Source organism: Lycium ferocissimum, chromosome 1 (genome assembly GCF_029784015.1).
Source record: "Lycium ferocissimum isolate CSIRO_LF1 chromosome 1, AGI_CSIRO_Lferr_CH_V1, whole genome shotgun sequence".
Taxonomy (NCBI): Eukaryota; Viridiplantae; Streptophyta; class Magnoliopsida; order Solanales; family Solanaceae; genus Lycium; species Lycium ferocissimum.
The window spans coordinates 127,344-144,598 of record NC_081342.1 but is presented as its reverse complement, the minus strand read 5'-3'; the positions used below and the strand labels follow the sequence as shown (position 1 = coordinate 144,598).

General features: G+C 33.0%; 2 long non-coding RNA genes across 2 annotated transcripts; one reads left to right on the top strand and one right to left on the bottom strand.

The window, feature by feature from the left end:
* Positions 1–2,136: 2,136 nt before the first annotated feature.
* On the bottom strand, positions 2,137–2,604 carry LOC132067718 (uncharacterized). Its single transcript, XR_009417210.1, has 2 exons — positions 2,316–2,604; positions 2,137–2,285 (listed from the first exon to the last, which is right to left on the bottom strand). It is a non-coding gene; the product is annotated as an uncharacterized LOC132067718 (long non-coding RNA).
* An 8,455-nt stretch (positions 2,605–11,059) lies between these two features.
* On the top strand, positions 11,060–13,226 carry LOC132067712 (uncharacterized). The gene is made up of 2 exons (XR_009417208.1): positions 11,060–11,409; positions 12,963–13,226. It is a non-coding gene; the product is annotated as an uncharacterized LOC132067712 (long non-coding RNA).
* Positions 13,227–17,255: the final 4,029 nt, after the last annotated feature.

Genomic DNA, 17,255 nt, shown 5'->3' with positions numbered 1-17,255 from the left:
AAATAATCAATACTTAGCTGCAGAAATTAATGCCTTTTCAATGTTCCACACAGCTTTTGCTGCAAGGATAATGATGTGCCGTGGAATCACGGCACATTTGGTATCTTCTGCATGAAGTTTTTATTGTTTTTAAGTTGGTTTTGCGTTGTTTCTTATGTCAATTGTTGCGTTGTAGGTGTTTGGAGATCAAATGGCAAAAAATAAAGAAAATTGCGGAAAGTGTCCTGATTTTGATGACATACGGACCGCATGGACGACACTTTAGCTTTCCCTATGGTTCACTTGTTACATCTTGTAGAATTGTCTACAAGTGTTGCCCCATAGGCAAATTTTAAGTCGAGGTCTTGGTTTATTCAGTGTATCACATTTTTGTCGTGAGGACAACACTTTACCTCATATTCACTTGTTATGTCTTGTCGAATTGTCTATAAGTATTGCTTCATATATAGGCAAAATTTAGCTTGAGGGCTTGATCCTATTGCTTTTAATGTCCCACAACTTTTGCGGTAAGGGCAACAGTTTACCTTGTATTCACTTGCTATGTATGTTAAAAACTATTGCACCATAGGCAAAACTTAGCTTGATCCCTGTGGGGTTTTTTCACTGTCCACAATTTTTGTCACTTACCTTATATTTATTTTTCATATCTTGTAGAATTGTTTACAGGTTTTGCTCCATAGGCAAAACTTAGCTCAAGGGTTCGATCCCTCAACTTTAAATAATCCACAACATTTGCCAAAGGTAACATTTTACTTTATATTTGTTGGTTATGTGTTGTAGAATCATATAGGCGAAAGTAGGGGTGGAAAACGAGCGGGTCGGATCAAATATGAACATATCAAAAACAGATTAACTGACGGATAATATGGATATTCATATTATATATTTCTTCTTTAAGATGTGGGCTTCTTTTCTTCAACATCCTCTTCTTTTTTCCTTCTTTTTTTGACCTTTCATTTATTCCTATCAATTAGGGTTCTTACTTTTTATTTCTATTTTATTTTAAGTACGTTTCATTGAGATTATCCATGTGGAATAATTATTTAAAGTACTTATGAAAAAAATGTTATCTGATAAATCAAAATTTCATATGTTAATACTTCTTTTAACCAGACTTGATTAGGAGAACGAAATAAGTAATTTTATTACTTCAAAGAAAACTTTCAAACTTTAAAATTGACATATTTCGTACAATATAAAGATTTTCATGAAAATAACAAATTTCCAGACAACAACAGCAGCAGAAAAATCCATACAATGAATGAAAAGCTGAACAACTTCAAAGAATTTTATAAAGCGGAAGAAAATTATTATAAAAATGAAGTTTGTCTTTATTGTATGTTCTTTGAAGTTATATCTGGTAGAACCCTTTTAATAAGTGTTGTAAGAGGCGGGGGCGCGAGGCGAGGCATTTTACGAGGCACAAGGCGAGGCGTAAGCCCTGAGACACGGGGCGTAAGTCCCATGGATCTACCGGGGCGTATGTGTAATAACCCATAATTAAATAAGGGCATATGAGTAATTAGCCCAAAGGAAAAGAGAACTAGTTGGGTCCAAACCCAAGTGCCGTAACTGGAAACATTAAAGGCAAACTTACTCAAATGACTACCTTATTGTAACTTCCTACGATTTATAGCTACCTTTTTAAATATTATCATTTCTAGCTACATTTTCGCGTGTATTTGTTGCCAACAAATACATGAGAACATGGTAAAAAAAAAACAGGATTCTTGATTTTAGCCTTTAAAAGTGGAGCTATTAAATTAGATATTAATATATTTTTTTGATGTATTTTAGTGATTTATTTTTTTGCTTTGATGTATTTCAGTGATTTTTTTTTATTTTTTGCTATAATGTACTTTCATGTCTTTTTTTATTTTTTATGTATTTCAGTGCTTTTTTTTTTTATGTATTTTACGGATTTTTTTTTTTTGATCTATTTCAGTGGCTTTTTTTGGTGTATTTCAAATACATTGTGTACATTCCAACTATATATGAAGCCAAATATATTCAAATTTTCGTGTATTTGAATAGATTTCAACAAATAAATTCATCAGATACAAGAGAAAAAATTGAAATGCATGACAAATACATTCAAAAACAGTGTGTTTGGCCATTAACAAAATACACTCAAAAAATACAAAGACAAATACATTCAAACATAGTGTATTTGTGAGATGTAGATTTTTGAATGTATTTGTATTTGGCTTTTAACAAATACACACAGCCAGATCTGAGACACTACTACCACTAAAAACCGTAATCTCTCCACCACCACCAAAATCCTAATCTGAGACACCACCACCACTAAAAACCCAAATCGGAGACACCACCACCACCAAAAAACCTCTAATCTTTCCACCACCAATAAAACTCTAATCTCTCCACCTCCACGTCATCTTCTTCGCCGCTATCTCAAAACTAGTGCCATTGCCGCCACCACTAACAATACACACGGCCAGATCAGTGCCATCGCCTCACCGGATAGAGTGAAAAGAGAGAGAGAGGGGTGAGCACAGAGGGAGAGGGAGAAGAGAGAGAGGCGCGGCCATGGTGTGGTGGTTGAGAGAAGGGAAGAGAGATTTTTTAGGGTTTTGAGAAATGAAAAATCTGAAATGGGTAGTTAATATTAATAATAATAGTTAGGTCTTAAAAGAAACTACAATGAGTAAAAAAGGGACTAGGGTCCTTAACCTTTTAACATTCAAAATAATGAATTGAAGTGGTGGAAGTCCTGAGAATTTGGAAACCAACGTAAGTCAATTTCTTCCCTAAGTAGCAAAGAAAGAGACGAAGCAAAACCTTGTGAAAGCTGAAGCTATGTAACGGAAAAGGTAAAAACACGAGAGGTTACAAGCTTTAAAAATCCAGCAAGTTATGGAAGAATTCTCGGTTCAAGGTAAATCCTTTCTACGGCTTTACTTGCGTTTGTTAACTGGTATGATCATTTATTATATCAAAAGAAGTATGATGGGAGTAAGGTATTTTAGTTTGGGACTAAGCACTGATTTTGACGTTTGGATAAAGAATAGGATGAATAAGTTATATGAAGAGCAGAAATTGATAGATTATGGAGTAGTTGAATTAGTCATGGCATGGGTAAGGCCTCATTTGTTTGCACTTAATGGAGGTCTGAATCTGAATAGTTCAGACCTTATACCATTAAGTGCATTTGTTTACATTAAGATCTAACAACTTATTTGGTCTGAATAGGTCTTAATTATTAAGATCTTGAACAAAATCTGAACATCATTAAGAGGTACTTTTTTTATGAATAATTTTTACCACCGGCTCCACCTCAACACCTCCACTCACCAGCAACACCACCCCAACCCCAAACAACCCACCCACCCACGCCCACCCCAACAACCCACCCACCATCACCACCCAATACGGACTAATTATACCAGTTCAGTCTTCTAATTATATTTTTCATTCCTTCAAGCCCTAGAATGAAGTTCCTCTTCCCCTATCAATCCAAGAAATTAACGTAAGCCATTCCAAGCCCTTTCAAGTCAATTCTAACATGTATTCATGTAATCTAATTAGGAAATCATTGTTACTAACCTAGGAATTTCAAGAAAATCCATCTCAAGGCTCAAGGTTTAAGCTTTTGGAATTCTATTACGAGTTTTGGAGCGTTTACAGGTATGCAGGGTTTTTATCTACGTATGGGAACATCTCCCCACGCCATGTTCTTCCATGATTATACGAAAGTTCACCAAAAACTAGGGTTCTAGACATGTTCATGATAACCCTAAGTACATGTACCATGATATACCATGTTTGTATTAATAATTCATTATTGTGTTCTTGATATTCCATTTTGGTTATTGAGAATCTGCCCATAATCCATGAAAACCCATACTTTGCATTCCATGAGTTCTTAAATGCAAGATATGAACATTTATGCTTATTTTCATAAAAATCCTACATGTCTCCATGTTTTCATACAAGTATATCATGTTATATTATACTTGAAATTCATGTTTACAAATCGTGTTTAAGAAAACCATGGGCTTAGATGCCACCTATTTTCATGTTCATATTTTTAGGAGTTGTATAGATTACCGAGAATGCTCAGATAGCCTGAAACTACGCTTGCCACCGTAGGATAAGGATCGCTCCGTCCAGTTAGGACGATTCCTTCATGTTTTATTGATTGGATCCTTTCATGTCATGTTTATGTCTCATACCCCTGGCAAGGGATGAGATTGCTCTGTTGGTCGGGCCAGGTACCAGACTCCACGTACCCACGTGGTGATTCATGTTGTCGGTTATATTAATGCTTTATTTAAAAACAACTTTAATTTCCTGCACTGTCCTTTGAACTTTTCTTATTGAAAAATTTACTACCCCCTTTTATATTGGTATCAGAGTGAGAAGATTTTTGGAACCTTAGACTTATCTAAAATTATATGAGAAGACCTTTTTCCGCTAGAAGAAGAAAGCAAGCACCTGTATCTACTATTAGACAAGAGTTAATAAGACAACACCGTTTTCCTAAACATATAAGTTTCACCATCGCATGATCTATATTACTAGAAAAAGACTTGAAAACCTTAGAAGCTCAAGAAAGTTCCTTACCGAACACATTAACTATTTAGACATAGCTTATAGAGAAGAATTAAATCATAATACAACAGTATTAAGTTTTCGAAATAATCTCCTTTGGGAAGTTCATTTTACCAACGACGCTATATTTAGAACTGAAGACTATCTTAGACGGCTAGAACAACAAGTAAACTTTATGCCTCTAGGTTAATAGATGCAAGATCATTATTTAAAAGTCAAACAAGAATTAAATAATCTATACCCAGAATATATTAAATTAAGTAGTACCAAACAAAACCAGTTAAGACTACAAGAATTAATAGATATAATATCAGGATTAGAATATAAGTTACTAGGATACATAAAATCTAGAAAGACCTCAAAAAACCACAAGCGATTTAGACCATATTAATTATATGAAAACACTACCCTTTGCTAGACAAATAGCTATCGATCACTGGTATTTATATAGAGATATAGAGAAAAGACGAGAATATAGACAAGTAGAAAAGGCGTTAAGTGCATATTTAGAAATAATAAATTCAGAAACATTATCATCACTAATAAACAATAGACTCTTACAAAGTCGATTAACGAAGAAACAATCTCTCGCTATAACGTGAGAATTACAGGTATAAGAGAAGATATACAAAGATTTACAACTAGTATAGAGTACCATAAGAAAGTTTGTAAAATAAAGATTCCGTTAGGATAATAAATAAAGCTAGAAAAATAGATACATTAAAAAATCTAGAATACTTAGACTTAAGAATATACCTTAAAAGAAATATAGAGCATTAAAAGATCATAGTATTATAAAGTGTAATTTCGAACGGAGACCATATATTACATAGTGAAGACAAACGAGTTGAACACATTAGTAGATTTAGTCATAAATTTTAGTGAAAAAATACAAGAAAATAATAAAAACATTACTAGAATATTAGAGGTGGTAGAAGTATCCCAGACTAAGCAAAAAAAAACTTTCGAGAAAGTAGAACAAAATCTTGATTACTTAAAAACACAAGAATTAGAATTAGAAAGGAAAGTCCAGACTCTAGTTAACAAATTTAATTTAGAAAAATTACCTACAAAGACGGAAATAGAAAAGTTGGATAAAGTTATTACAGAAAAATCAAAAGAGATAGAACTAAAGACAACCCAAATAGTCTCTAAAATAACACAACAGATAGAAGTTTTAACTAGTGATATTAAAGAATTAAAAAAGACAGTAGAAGAACTAAAAGAAATCACTCTTTCATGAGTAGACCGACCTTAGCTCAACACGAAGCCTCAAAATTAATAGAAAAGTCTATACCTTTACCAGCAGACTATAAAGATTATATACCTAACGCTAAATCAGATCAAATAACACTACAACAAAATAAGACTATAATTTCATTAATCTTAGAAATAATAAAGAAAATCGAAATAACAGTATCAAAGTTAGAAGTAATAAGTGAGCGCGTTCTATTGTTAAGTGAACAAAAAGAGAAAAATAAAGAGCCGCTAAAGAAGTTGAAGAATTAATAGACCAATTAAAAAAGGTAGAAATAACACCTCAAAAAGAAAAAGTCAAAATAACTAGAATAGCACAAAAATGGACCTTCTTCCAATTAGATCAAGAAACGAAGGAGAAACAGAAAGGCAAGCAAGACCAAGAGTAAGTTTTTCAGATAATAGAATAGGTAATAGTTTTTTATCAAAAATTTTAAGTAGAAGAACACCAGAGGAAAACAACCAACAGTTAAGTGAGGTAATAGATGTGGACCGAGATATACAGATTTTTCAACAAAATCAATTAAAAATATTAAATCCAAAGACTTTATACAACATAGACAGTTTTTCAAGAACAAAGACAGCTTATATAGACATTATAGAGAAGAGCAATTGTCAGCCATAGGAACTAAAGTTACTACTATAAATCTAATAAATTCAGAAGCTTTAAGACAAATAAAAAATACGGGAAGGACGCTAATGCATATGGGATTAATAGTAATAAGATTAAAAGGATTAACTAGAAAAAATTTAGGAACTAAAGTCTTAATAGTAATTTACGATGATAGATGGTCAGACATGAAGAAGTCAATAATCGGAATAACAGAGGTAGATATGACAAATAATGGAGGAATTTTTTATATTAGTCCAGACTTTATAATGAATTTAGCAGAATTCGGAAAACATATAAAAATAGGAATACAGACTAAAGGATACGAAGAAATGTGTAATGGTAATAATTTATTAATGTGCATAGGATTTTTAGGAAAAATGACAAATAATAGTAATACTAAGTTTAAAATTAAAGTAGAATATGTTGTAGAATTAATGGGAAATAGAGGAATAAATTTAATTAAACCTATAAAAATAAATCAAGAATACGCAGTGGTTAGAATGGAAATTAGAAGACTTTAGTAGAAAGAAGATTTTACAACTGGAGTCACACCTAATGTACACTAATTCTAAAGGAGAGACATCTATAAGATTTACCAATTATAACTATACACCACAAAGAAACATAGAAGAAGAAAGTACTCTAGATGAAAATGAACCTACTGAGTCAACCTTTATGAACATAAAATTAATACAAAAAGATTTTGAAGTAGACATAGCTATAGAAGAAGCAAAAATACTTTATAGAGAAAATAAAAATATAACTTTTAGATGTAAATGATGTAAATTAGGAGATCTAACAATAGAAGAAACTATAAGTCACTTTAAATTATGTGAAGCTAGAACCAATAATTGGGGATATAGAGTAGAACATATACACCAACAGAAATCAGCCGCTTTCGATAAAATATTAGAAGATATACAAGATAGTGATGAAGAAATAGACTCAATAATAAGCCAAAAAGAATTAATGGAATCTAGTGCTTCTAGTTCTAGTCCATTTCAAAGAACAATGGAGAACAATACACGGTAGACACGAGCACAGAAATGTACCTAGAAGAACGAGCTTTTAGATCGCACAGAGAACCTATAGAAAATATAAAACCATTGGAAAAGAATGCCTATAGAAGAACCTATTATTCTCCAAGAAGGAGGTAATAAAGGAAAAATATTAAATATAGCAGCTCATGATCCACAAAGATGGAATTCAGTAATAGACCTTCGGAAAGGAATAGTAGTAGCAGACTATATAAAAATCTATAATGATACTGATGCTGAAACTATGTATAAATACTTAGAGACATTTTTAGGAGAATCAGCTAAAGCTCTATGGGAAGCATATAAGGAAGATTTTCCAATGGAATTCTAATACCTAGTATCCATGGGAGCAAATCCATACAATTTTACCAATAAAATACATACTTTAATTACAGGAGAAGATCCAAATAGTGGATTAGTAATACTACAAAAAAATGCTTTAATTAAATTAGAGCAGTTAAGCATAAGTAGCTGGTTTCATATTAAAATTTTTTTAAATGATTATTTTTATTATTGTACAATTAGTGGAAACGCTTTTGATCAAGAACTAGGAAGGAAATTATTTAATAAACTACCAGGAGCTCTAGGAAGAGAGATAGAAGACAGATGGAATAAGAGAGACGGAGTAGTACAAAATCTTAATTTAAAATGGTCAATAGGACATAGAATACAACATATAATGGACATACTACAAGAAAAATATACGCATATACAGATACAAAAATAATTAAAACAAAATGAGATGAATTTTTGTAAAAGTGTGGTATACACTACTCAGAGTTACGATAAAGACAATTATAAAAAGAAAAGGTATAAGAAATACGTAACTCAATATAATAGAAACTACCCTCAATACAATAGAAAGAAATACTATCTTAGAAAATCATCGCCCAAAAAACCCTATTTAGAGAAATAGACATATAAGAAAATACGAACGATAGAAATTATAAAAATAAACCGGAATGTTTTACTTGTGGAAGTGTAGAACACTTAGCAAATATATGTCCAAAAAGAATAAATAATAAGACACAAAATTCACTTCTAATTGAAGACTTTCAAGAAACCTTAATAAATGTAGATAAATATATATGGACAATAAAGTATATACTCCATAGTAAGTGTAGATACCGAAGAAAAAATTAAAACGTACTCATCGACTCGGAAAGCATGAAGAATTAATTAATGAGATAGGATTAGAAAAACTAGACCTAGAACCAATTCAAATGGATAATTTAGCAAATATATCGAATTTATCGTAATCACGACTTCGAAAGAAATAAAGGTTTAGATAGTAATGCATGTTTCTCTTGTAAATGGTTTCCTAGTAGAGATAAAAGAGCAAAATGTAAAAATTACTTTATAGAAGGATGTATCATGTGTATATAAAAAGAATTTAAGATAAAAATCCATAAAGAAGAAAGACATAAAAAAATAGAAGACCCTACTATGAGTATAAGAATAATGACATTAGAAACTAGAATAAACGAATTAGAAATCATAGTTATATAAATTAGAAAAAGGAAAAGAAAAAGAAGCAAATAGCGAAGATGAAGAAATACATCTATCTAATATACAACCTCTAAGAACAATACCAGAAGATTCAACAGCGGAACTAATGAGTCACTACAAAAAAATGCTTAAATTGCGGCGGTTTAATAGCGGGGGTCAGCTACAACCCCCGCAAATTTCATTAAATAGCGGGGGTTTACATATCCGACACAAATAAAAGAAACTAGCGGGGGTTTGGAACCTCCACCATCTGCGAAAAAAATAGCGCCAATTTTTCCCTCACTTTTTTTTTTGGCTTGGCTCTTTTTTCTCTTAAACAAAAAAGATGGAAAGGCCCTGCAAACCTTTGTGTCTCTCTCTCTCTCTCTCTCAAAACCCTCTGTGTCTCAAAACCTCCCTCTCTCACTACTTTTTATTCCATCCCAACTATAAAGGGTCCGATTAAATACCTTCCCAACAACATCACCTACCAAAACTATACAAAGAGGACTTAATAGATCTCTCTATTACTACCCATAAAAGAATTTTTTTTTTTAAAAAAAAAACAAAAAACTAGTCGAATTGTAGGCAAAATTCCACAAATTAGAGGCAAATCAAGAGATCTGACTTCTTTTTTTTTTTGGAAAACATTGAATCATCCATTTCGTGAGTTCTTTTTCTCGATTTCAATTTGATTTTTATTGTTTGGTTTTCAATTTAGTGTTATGGGTGTTTTTTTTTGGTCCATTTTTTGTGTGAATGCACTTTTTCTTTATTGGGTGTGTTTTGTTTCTTGTAATCAATTCAATTTGTTTTATTTGGGTATGTTGTTCTATTGTTTTCATCGACGTGTTCAAGGTAGTTTTTTTTTATTTGGTTTTCGATGAGAGTATGGTTGATTTTGATCAGTAGGCTATAGTATATGTTCCAGATTTGTATATGGTTTTATTGGTTTCATTTTATATATTGTTTGAGCCAAAGTTTGAGTCTTTTGGTATGGTATGAGAAGTTTTTAGGTGGGTATTTTTCTGAATTTGATCCATAGGTGGAAGATCCAAGCATAAGGAAGTTACTACTTTTTTGTTTCATGTTTTGGGGGGTGGGGTAAGTATTGTATCTTGTTAGTAGAATTATTTTCTTTGATAGGATCCGATGATCTATTAATTTCTTTTGTTTGGAATGCAACTGTACCTCTGCGGTACAGTTGTAATGAATACTATAGTTGGGAATGGAAAAACAAAAGCCTCTGTGAAGAACATACAAGCGAATTTCTTGAGAACCCAAACTCCTCTTCCTCAATCAAGCTGGTATCTCTTCAATTATTTCTACAAATGGGTCTTTCATCTTTCCCATTTTTGGGTTTTTGTAATTTGCAATTATTTTTACAAATGGGTCCCCTTGAGCGTGTTTGATTATTTGTGTCAATGAGTTGAATTTTCATACTACAGTATTAGTGTGTTGATTTTGAAATGTAAGTTTAATTATTTCAAGAAAAAAAACAGTTTAATTATTGAGAATTTATAAAACATTATAAGTATCTCTATGTGTTTCTTATTTCTGTTACTTACATTTATTTATGACATAGATTTTATAATTTGGAATGTGTTTTTTCATTTGCAGATGAGCAACTACTCTTCCATGGATGGAATCCTCTATTGCAAGACTCATTTCGAACACTTTTAAGGAATGCGGAAATTTTAGCAAGAATTTTCAGAATCGTGAGCATCTTTCGTAAATTAATTTAGTACATTTTTGCTAAGCCTCTTTTATCTTAATTTCTACTAATCGTCTACATTGTTCTAATTAACATTTTAAAACTAAGTCTGAGAGGTAAAATTCCTTTGGTAAGCTCTGTTTGTATCCGACAACTTCACATTTTTTTAAAAATATATGTTTTTCTTTTCTTTTTCTTCCTTAAAAGAATAAAACAGTTGTAAATTTGTTTCTAACTTTTTGAGCTAAAAATTAAATTTGCTTATGTATTTTGTGCGGACAAGGGCTCCAAGCAAACTCTCTGCTATGTTCTCTGGAACCCAAGATAAATGTCTTTGCTTGCGACAAAACTGTTAAAGTTAAATTTACCCTTGAAAAGGTATGCAACCATCAAAATTTCTTAATAAGATGGTTTATGATATTAGAGAATGAATCAATTACTCAACTATTCTCAATTAAATCATATTAGACTATTCTTTTACGAACGGTCAACCTATCATAACCCTCAGCCGGCTCCAGCAGTTCACCAAGCATCACAGCTATCTCGATCAGTTCACTCGACATCAAATTTGGCTTCGACAGATCAGGACTCACCACAACCATCTCTGTCAGTTCACTCGACATCACATTTGGCTTCGACAGATCAGGACTCAACACAGCCGACTCCGATAGTTCAGGCCGCATCCAAAAAGTGTTCTAGGTCGCATTGGATTGTAGACGCAATAGGTAAATACTTTTGACTATCAGTACATATTCAACAGTCCCTTCTAAGTTGTTGTTCATCTCTCTCGTGGCTTCAATTGATCTCTTTTCTTATTCTCGTGGATTACTGCTAGAATTTTCAAGCTCCTGAAAAGTTTGTGCCTGAAATGAAAGGCTGGGAATTTCCTTGCGTACTAATGTATATATGACCATAGTTCGCTCAGGTAGTGTAGAATTTGATACATCAACATGGAAAACAATTGGCTTACAAATATCGTAGCTCCGTATTCACTATATTTGTTTAAGATGAGTAGTATCTCGAAAGTCACTTGTGCGATCCTGTGAGTGCTTATCGCTCGATGTTTTCAACGTCCATTTTTTTAATGTAAAACCTGAAAGTTTTCCATTTTTTGTGATTACTTAAAGTGTAATTTGTATGGCGTGTTAGGTGCTTGTTAAATAGTCAGAGATTTGAAGATATATTCGTGGCAAAAGATCGATATTACTTACTCTTGAGTTGCATTGATTGATGGAATGTAGTCATCTATAGTCAACATTTGATGGTATAATTAGAAGTAGCAGTAGAATGAATGCAATCACGCTCCTTCGATGTTTACGGAGTAGCACTACTTAATTCATGGTAATTTATTATATGTGAGGTAACTTTATTGATATGGTCAAATCATATATGGTAATGATGACGTGTATGCGGAACTACATTTCTCTAATTTATCTCGTGTGTTCTCTAAATATGGTAATGATACGTCTAAAAGAAGATTAAATTTATAGATAATTTTTTTTAGGTCTAGGCGTTGTCACAAACAACTAAAATCTTGAAGGGGCAGACATCTATCTTTGTAGTCTTTAAGGCATTCTTTATTTTTAGTAGCTTAAACTTTGTACCTGTGCTTGAATGAATGAGCTTATATTATGCTATATACTTGAATATTTTAAAGTTTGTAGCTTTATGAGGATGTGTTGCTGATTTTTACTTCCTAGAAATTTATTGGGTTATAAATTAAATTTCATACACCATTGTTTCCCAAGGTAAAGACATTTGGCTTGCCACATTATCTGCTATTGGATGTCACATTAACTGATTGTATCCTATTGTGATGCTTTCTTGTTAAGTAGAATTAGGTCTTGAGTCATTTTCCCATTTTCTCGTTATACTAGACACATGTTATATCATATATGATATATGCTTTCTGATTTTTGTATCTAATTTAACTTGTTACAAATGGTGATTGGGTTTATTTCTATTCTTCGAACTTCGTGTTTATGCTTTTTTCACTTAGAATTCTTGATTTTTGCTTCTTCACGTTGAATTTGGTTATTTGAATGGATCAATCGATTTTTACTTGATATGTTCTACTATATTTTCCCCGATTTGGCTTTACTAGCATTTTGCATTGTCATAGCTCGAGATAATGTCAGTTACTGTTTTGACTTGTGAAGGTCTGAGTTGAAGTTTCTGAAAACTTTGTTGCTTGTTTAATGATAGCAATGTTTTCTAGTAGTTGTTTGATTTTCTTTTTCTGATAAGTTAGAATTATGTTTTTCATTATGCAACCAAGTGATGCGGCTAGTGGATTCATTTTTTTTCAAATGGATGCAAGAAGATCATACGGTGATAGTAATCCTAGTGACAACCGTTGATTTCATTGTATTGTTTGGTAGGAACGGATGTTAGAGCAGTCTATAGTGAATGTATTGTGTTTAAATTTAGTTTTTGAGTGATCTGATAATGCTACTTAAATTTTTAGTTTAAAAAACTAATGGTACTTTATGATAACATTTGTGATTTTACGATATGTTATTGATATCTCTTAAAGTTTTAACACTTTTTTTGCTTTGATTATGATTTCCACTAATTAGTGATTTTGTAATCATAATATATAAATTAAAAAAAAATTCAATGAATTGTTGGGGGATATGAAAGCAAGATTTGTGCATGATTAGTCAGTGGTGGCACCTACACTATCCCGATGGCGAACCACATTACTAATAACAAGTTAAATAAGCGGAAAATTTATTTAAGAATAAGTTATCAAGTTTTAAATACTTATCATAACAAGAAATGTCACGAAAATCCCAAATATCTGGTCAAGGGTACAAGAGCGCTAATGTGATAAAGAAAAATACCCAAGGCTAGGTATAATTACGAATACAAAAAGAGAAATAGATAGAGGAGGTTCTTCGGGGCCACGGATGACGAGGTAGCTCACCCGAATAACTAAAGATGTCACCCTCATAGGTTCCACGGGGTTTCATACGGAGCCTGGATCGTACTGCACTCAACAAAAGTGCGGCAAGAATAACAACACTTCCGGTAGGCATCATAGGCCGACAATGATTAGATAACGCATGAAGAAGTCAAAACCAACAAGTAGAGAGCAAACGGGTATGGTCACATATCAATACAAGTAAGGTGTAAAGGAATCATGAAATCAATGACAGATATAATTCACCAAATGATATCAATATATATAAGTGGATGAATGAAATGCAATAATGTATGTAGGATGAATGCAATGCATATGGTTTTGTACAACATGTCCCGGACACACAGCTTAACTCCACGTCTCGGCGATCATGAATAATGGGGGACCCGCGAAGTCCATGTACCACTCGCTCCGGAATATAACCTCGGATCACGAGCACACTCTCACGATGGCAAAGACCTCGGGCATCGGACACTCCATTGTTCCGAAGAAACCTCGGGCAACAAACACTCACAATCTCAATCAAACCTCGGAGTCTCTCTGTCATACGTTTCGAGAAACCTCGGAGTCTCTCGATCACTCACCTCACCAATCATCACAACAATAATATAAAAGACATGTCATGCATGATATCAGTCTCAACAATATCATCAATATATAGTCAACCAATACAAGTCATATTAATGTTACCATTCCTTTACACACGGTGAGTGAGCTAGTATGTGACAGAGAGAACGGACGGGTGATAATCATAGAAAATAACACATATGGCGACAAGCCCACATAGCAACTAACAAAGCCAATCTAACGGAAATCACTCAACCTATATTAAGAGGCCTATATCTTGTCCCCGTCACTTTTTACAACTACATACGATTCTCAATCGTATTCTAACTAAAGTAACCGTCCTACCTCAATGTTTAGGCGGATTCTCACGAACAATCAAGCTAATGTCTTCCCTTTGCGTAGAGCCCGAACGATCAAAATCTATAAAATATGCGATCTACGTTAGAATACGACTCTAAGGACACCCATCTTTGCTATATTTATATTCTAAACAACCCACATTCATGACATGCAATAATGATTCACATACGGTTTCGACATTCTCAAGTTACTTTTAATAGTTTGTAGCTTTAACGTTTGTATGTCACAACTTATAACATTCCATCCAACATACAATATGGTGTATACTCTTAACTTATAATTATTCTTTCCAACTTAATGAAAACATAAGTCAAAACGATCCACTACCACAACATGTCCGAAACTTGAGTCTCCCGACAACATAACGATGTTCTAATTCTTGCAAATGTTTACGAACATACTAAGCCAACCACATGTGATTTTTATACATCATTTCATGTCTTCTTTTCATATAATTTCAGTAAGTTACGACCAGCTATCCACACGATAAGTACAACATCAATTCATACGCAACTACGCTATATCGTCATTTTTATAATCCTTGTAACAACTCACAAATGACTTTAGTTTCAACTCCAACCATTAAACACCTTCATTTCCATCATAAATTTCATGATAATGACAATCAAAATATCAAGTAAAAACAGTTCACTAACTTCTTCCCAAAACAGTCCACACACGCTACACCATGCTTCAACATCACTCACATAAAATCATAGATTCAACCATTTTCATACTAACATAACTTCACCTTTAACCTTCTAATTCTTTTCATTCTTTTTACCATGAGATCTATGATAGTAACAACTATATTTATTAAAGAAAATCAGTCCATTAATTCACCAAAACAGTCCTACGACTAACTACCATTCCAACACCAACTTTCATGATTTGATGCATGCGATTCATGTTCGTCAAGTTACAACCATACTTCAACATCAACCCATATAACCCCATAACTATTACCATGTTCCAACATCAACACACCTTATTTCATGCATACAACTTATATTCACACATCTACATCACCCTTAATACATGAAAAGAAAGTTAGATCTTACCTTGACAACTTGAATTCTTTACTTGGCTAGAGTTGGTGACTTGAGATGAAAATGGTTCTTGTTGCTCCAAAGACTATCTTCACGTTTTAGGGACCTTCTAAAGGGTTGAAACACCTTGGAAAATAATTTTTGGATCAAGACTCAAAGAGCTCAAAAATCAGCCCCTATGTGGCCGAGAGCTTTCTCTCTCTAGAATTAGGTTTTCTTCCTTTGTGTTGTGTAGTTGAAATGAATTGTGATGGCTGATGTCTTAGTCATTATTTTGTTAAATTATGATGCCTACAAGTTGGATACAACATATGCTCCACTCATGACATTGAGCACTCAATTAACTTTACACAAACTATCAATATTTGCCTCACCACTTTTTATATAACCTCACCTTCTTGTTCCTCTTTTCTTCTTTCTTTTCAATTGTTTACAAGACAATCTTATGTGTGTTGAATGATTCATGCACCACCCTTTGTTTATTGTAATCATGCCAAGATGGATGAGCAATATTAAATGTGAAATGATCCCTCCACCATGTTATGTCCTCCTAAAACAATGTATACTTTCATAAAGTAGTGGATGCTCAAATATTCAATTGTATGCTTCAACTTTTCTCCTCCAAAATTTTCAGCCTAGCAGCCGAATGTATCATGTAAGTTTTCTTCCAAATTTAATTGTCCACAATATGTTGACAATGTAGTGGATGAATCAACATTTAATTTCACACTTGTATGTCTTCCATTTGCCTTATTTTAGATGACTTGAGTCATCCTTTTTACCTTGGATGTTGAGGCTCTTGTTGGCTTATTATTGTCACCAATTTTTACTTATCACCACACTTAAGTAATTCCTAATCTCCAATAATATTTTTATACTAAGTAAATCCGAGGTTTCTATCTCACGTTGAGTCTTTCGCGAATCACTCGACGTATAAAATACGGGGTCTAAAATTCTTGTCAATTAAATAACCGAATCACCGGTTATCGCAAGCTATAGATACCACAATTAGACCACAAAAGGGTGTTTTAGAGATATTAGGCATAAAAGTGCTAAACGACCAAACGGGTCGTTACACCTTTAAATATAAGCTAATTTTTTTTAAAAAAAATATATGTATTGCGGAGTATCTAAACCGCCGCAATCTGTAATTGAGAATTATTTTTAAAAGATTAAATTTTAAAATTACGGGGGTCAACTGCCGTAAAATAACCGCCGCAAATTAGTTTTGGCGGTCAGTAAAAAACCGCCGCTAATTGATTGTGACAACTGTTATTGTGGGGGTTTTGACAACTGCCGCAATAACATATTGCGGGGGTTTCAAACATGCCATAAACCTTAAAAATAACCCTCGCAATTTAAGCGTTTTTTTGTAGTGAGTATAGAAGATTTAGGGTTTGGGTTTAGGTTTATGGTTCATAGGGTTTAGGGTTTAGGGTTTGGGTTTAGGGTTTATGGTTTGGGTTTAGGGTTTGGGTTTAGGGTTTGGGTTTAGGGTATATGGTTTGGGTTTAGGGTTTAGGGTTTGGGTTTAGGGTTTAAGATTTGGGTTTATGATTTATGGTTTGGGTTTGGGTTTAGGGATAGGTTTGGGTTTTGGGTATATGGTTTGGGTTTAGGGTTTGGGTTTAGGGGGTTTGGGTTTAGGGTATATGGTTTGGGTTTAGGG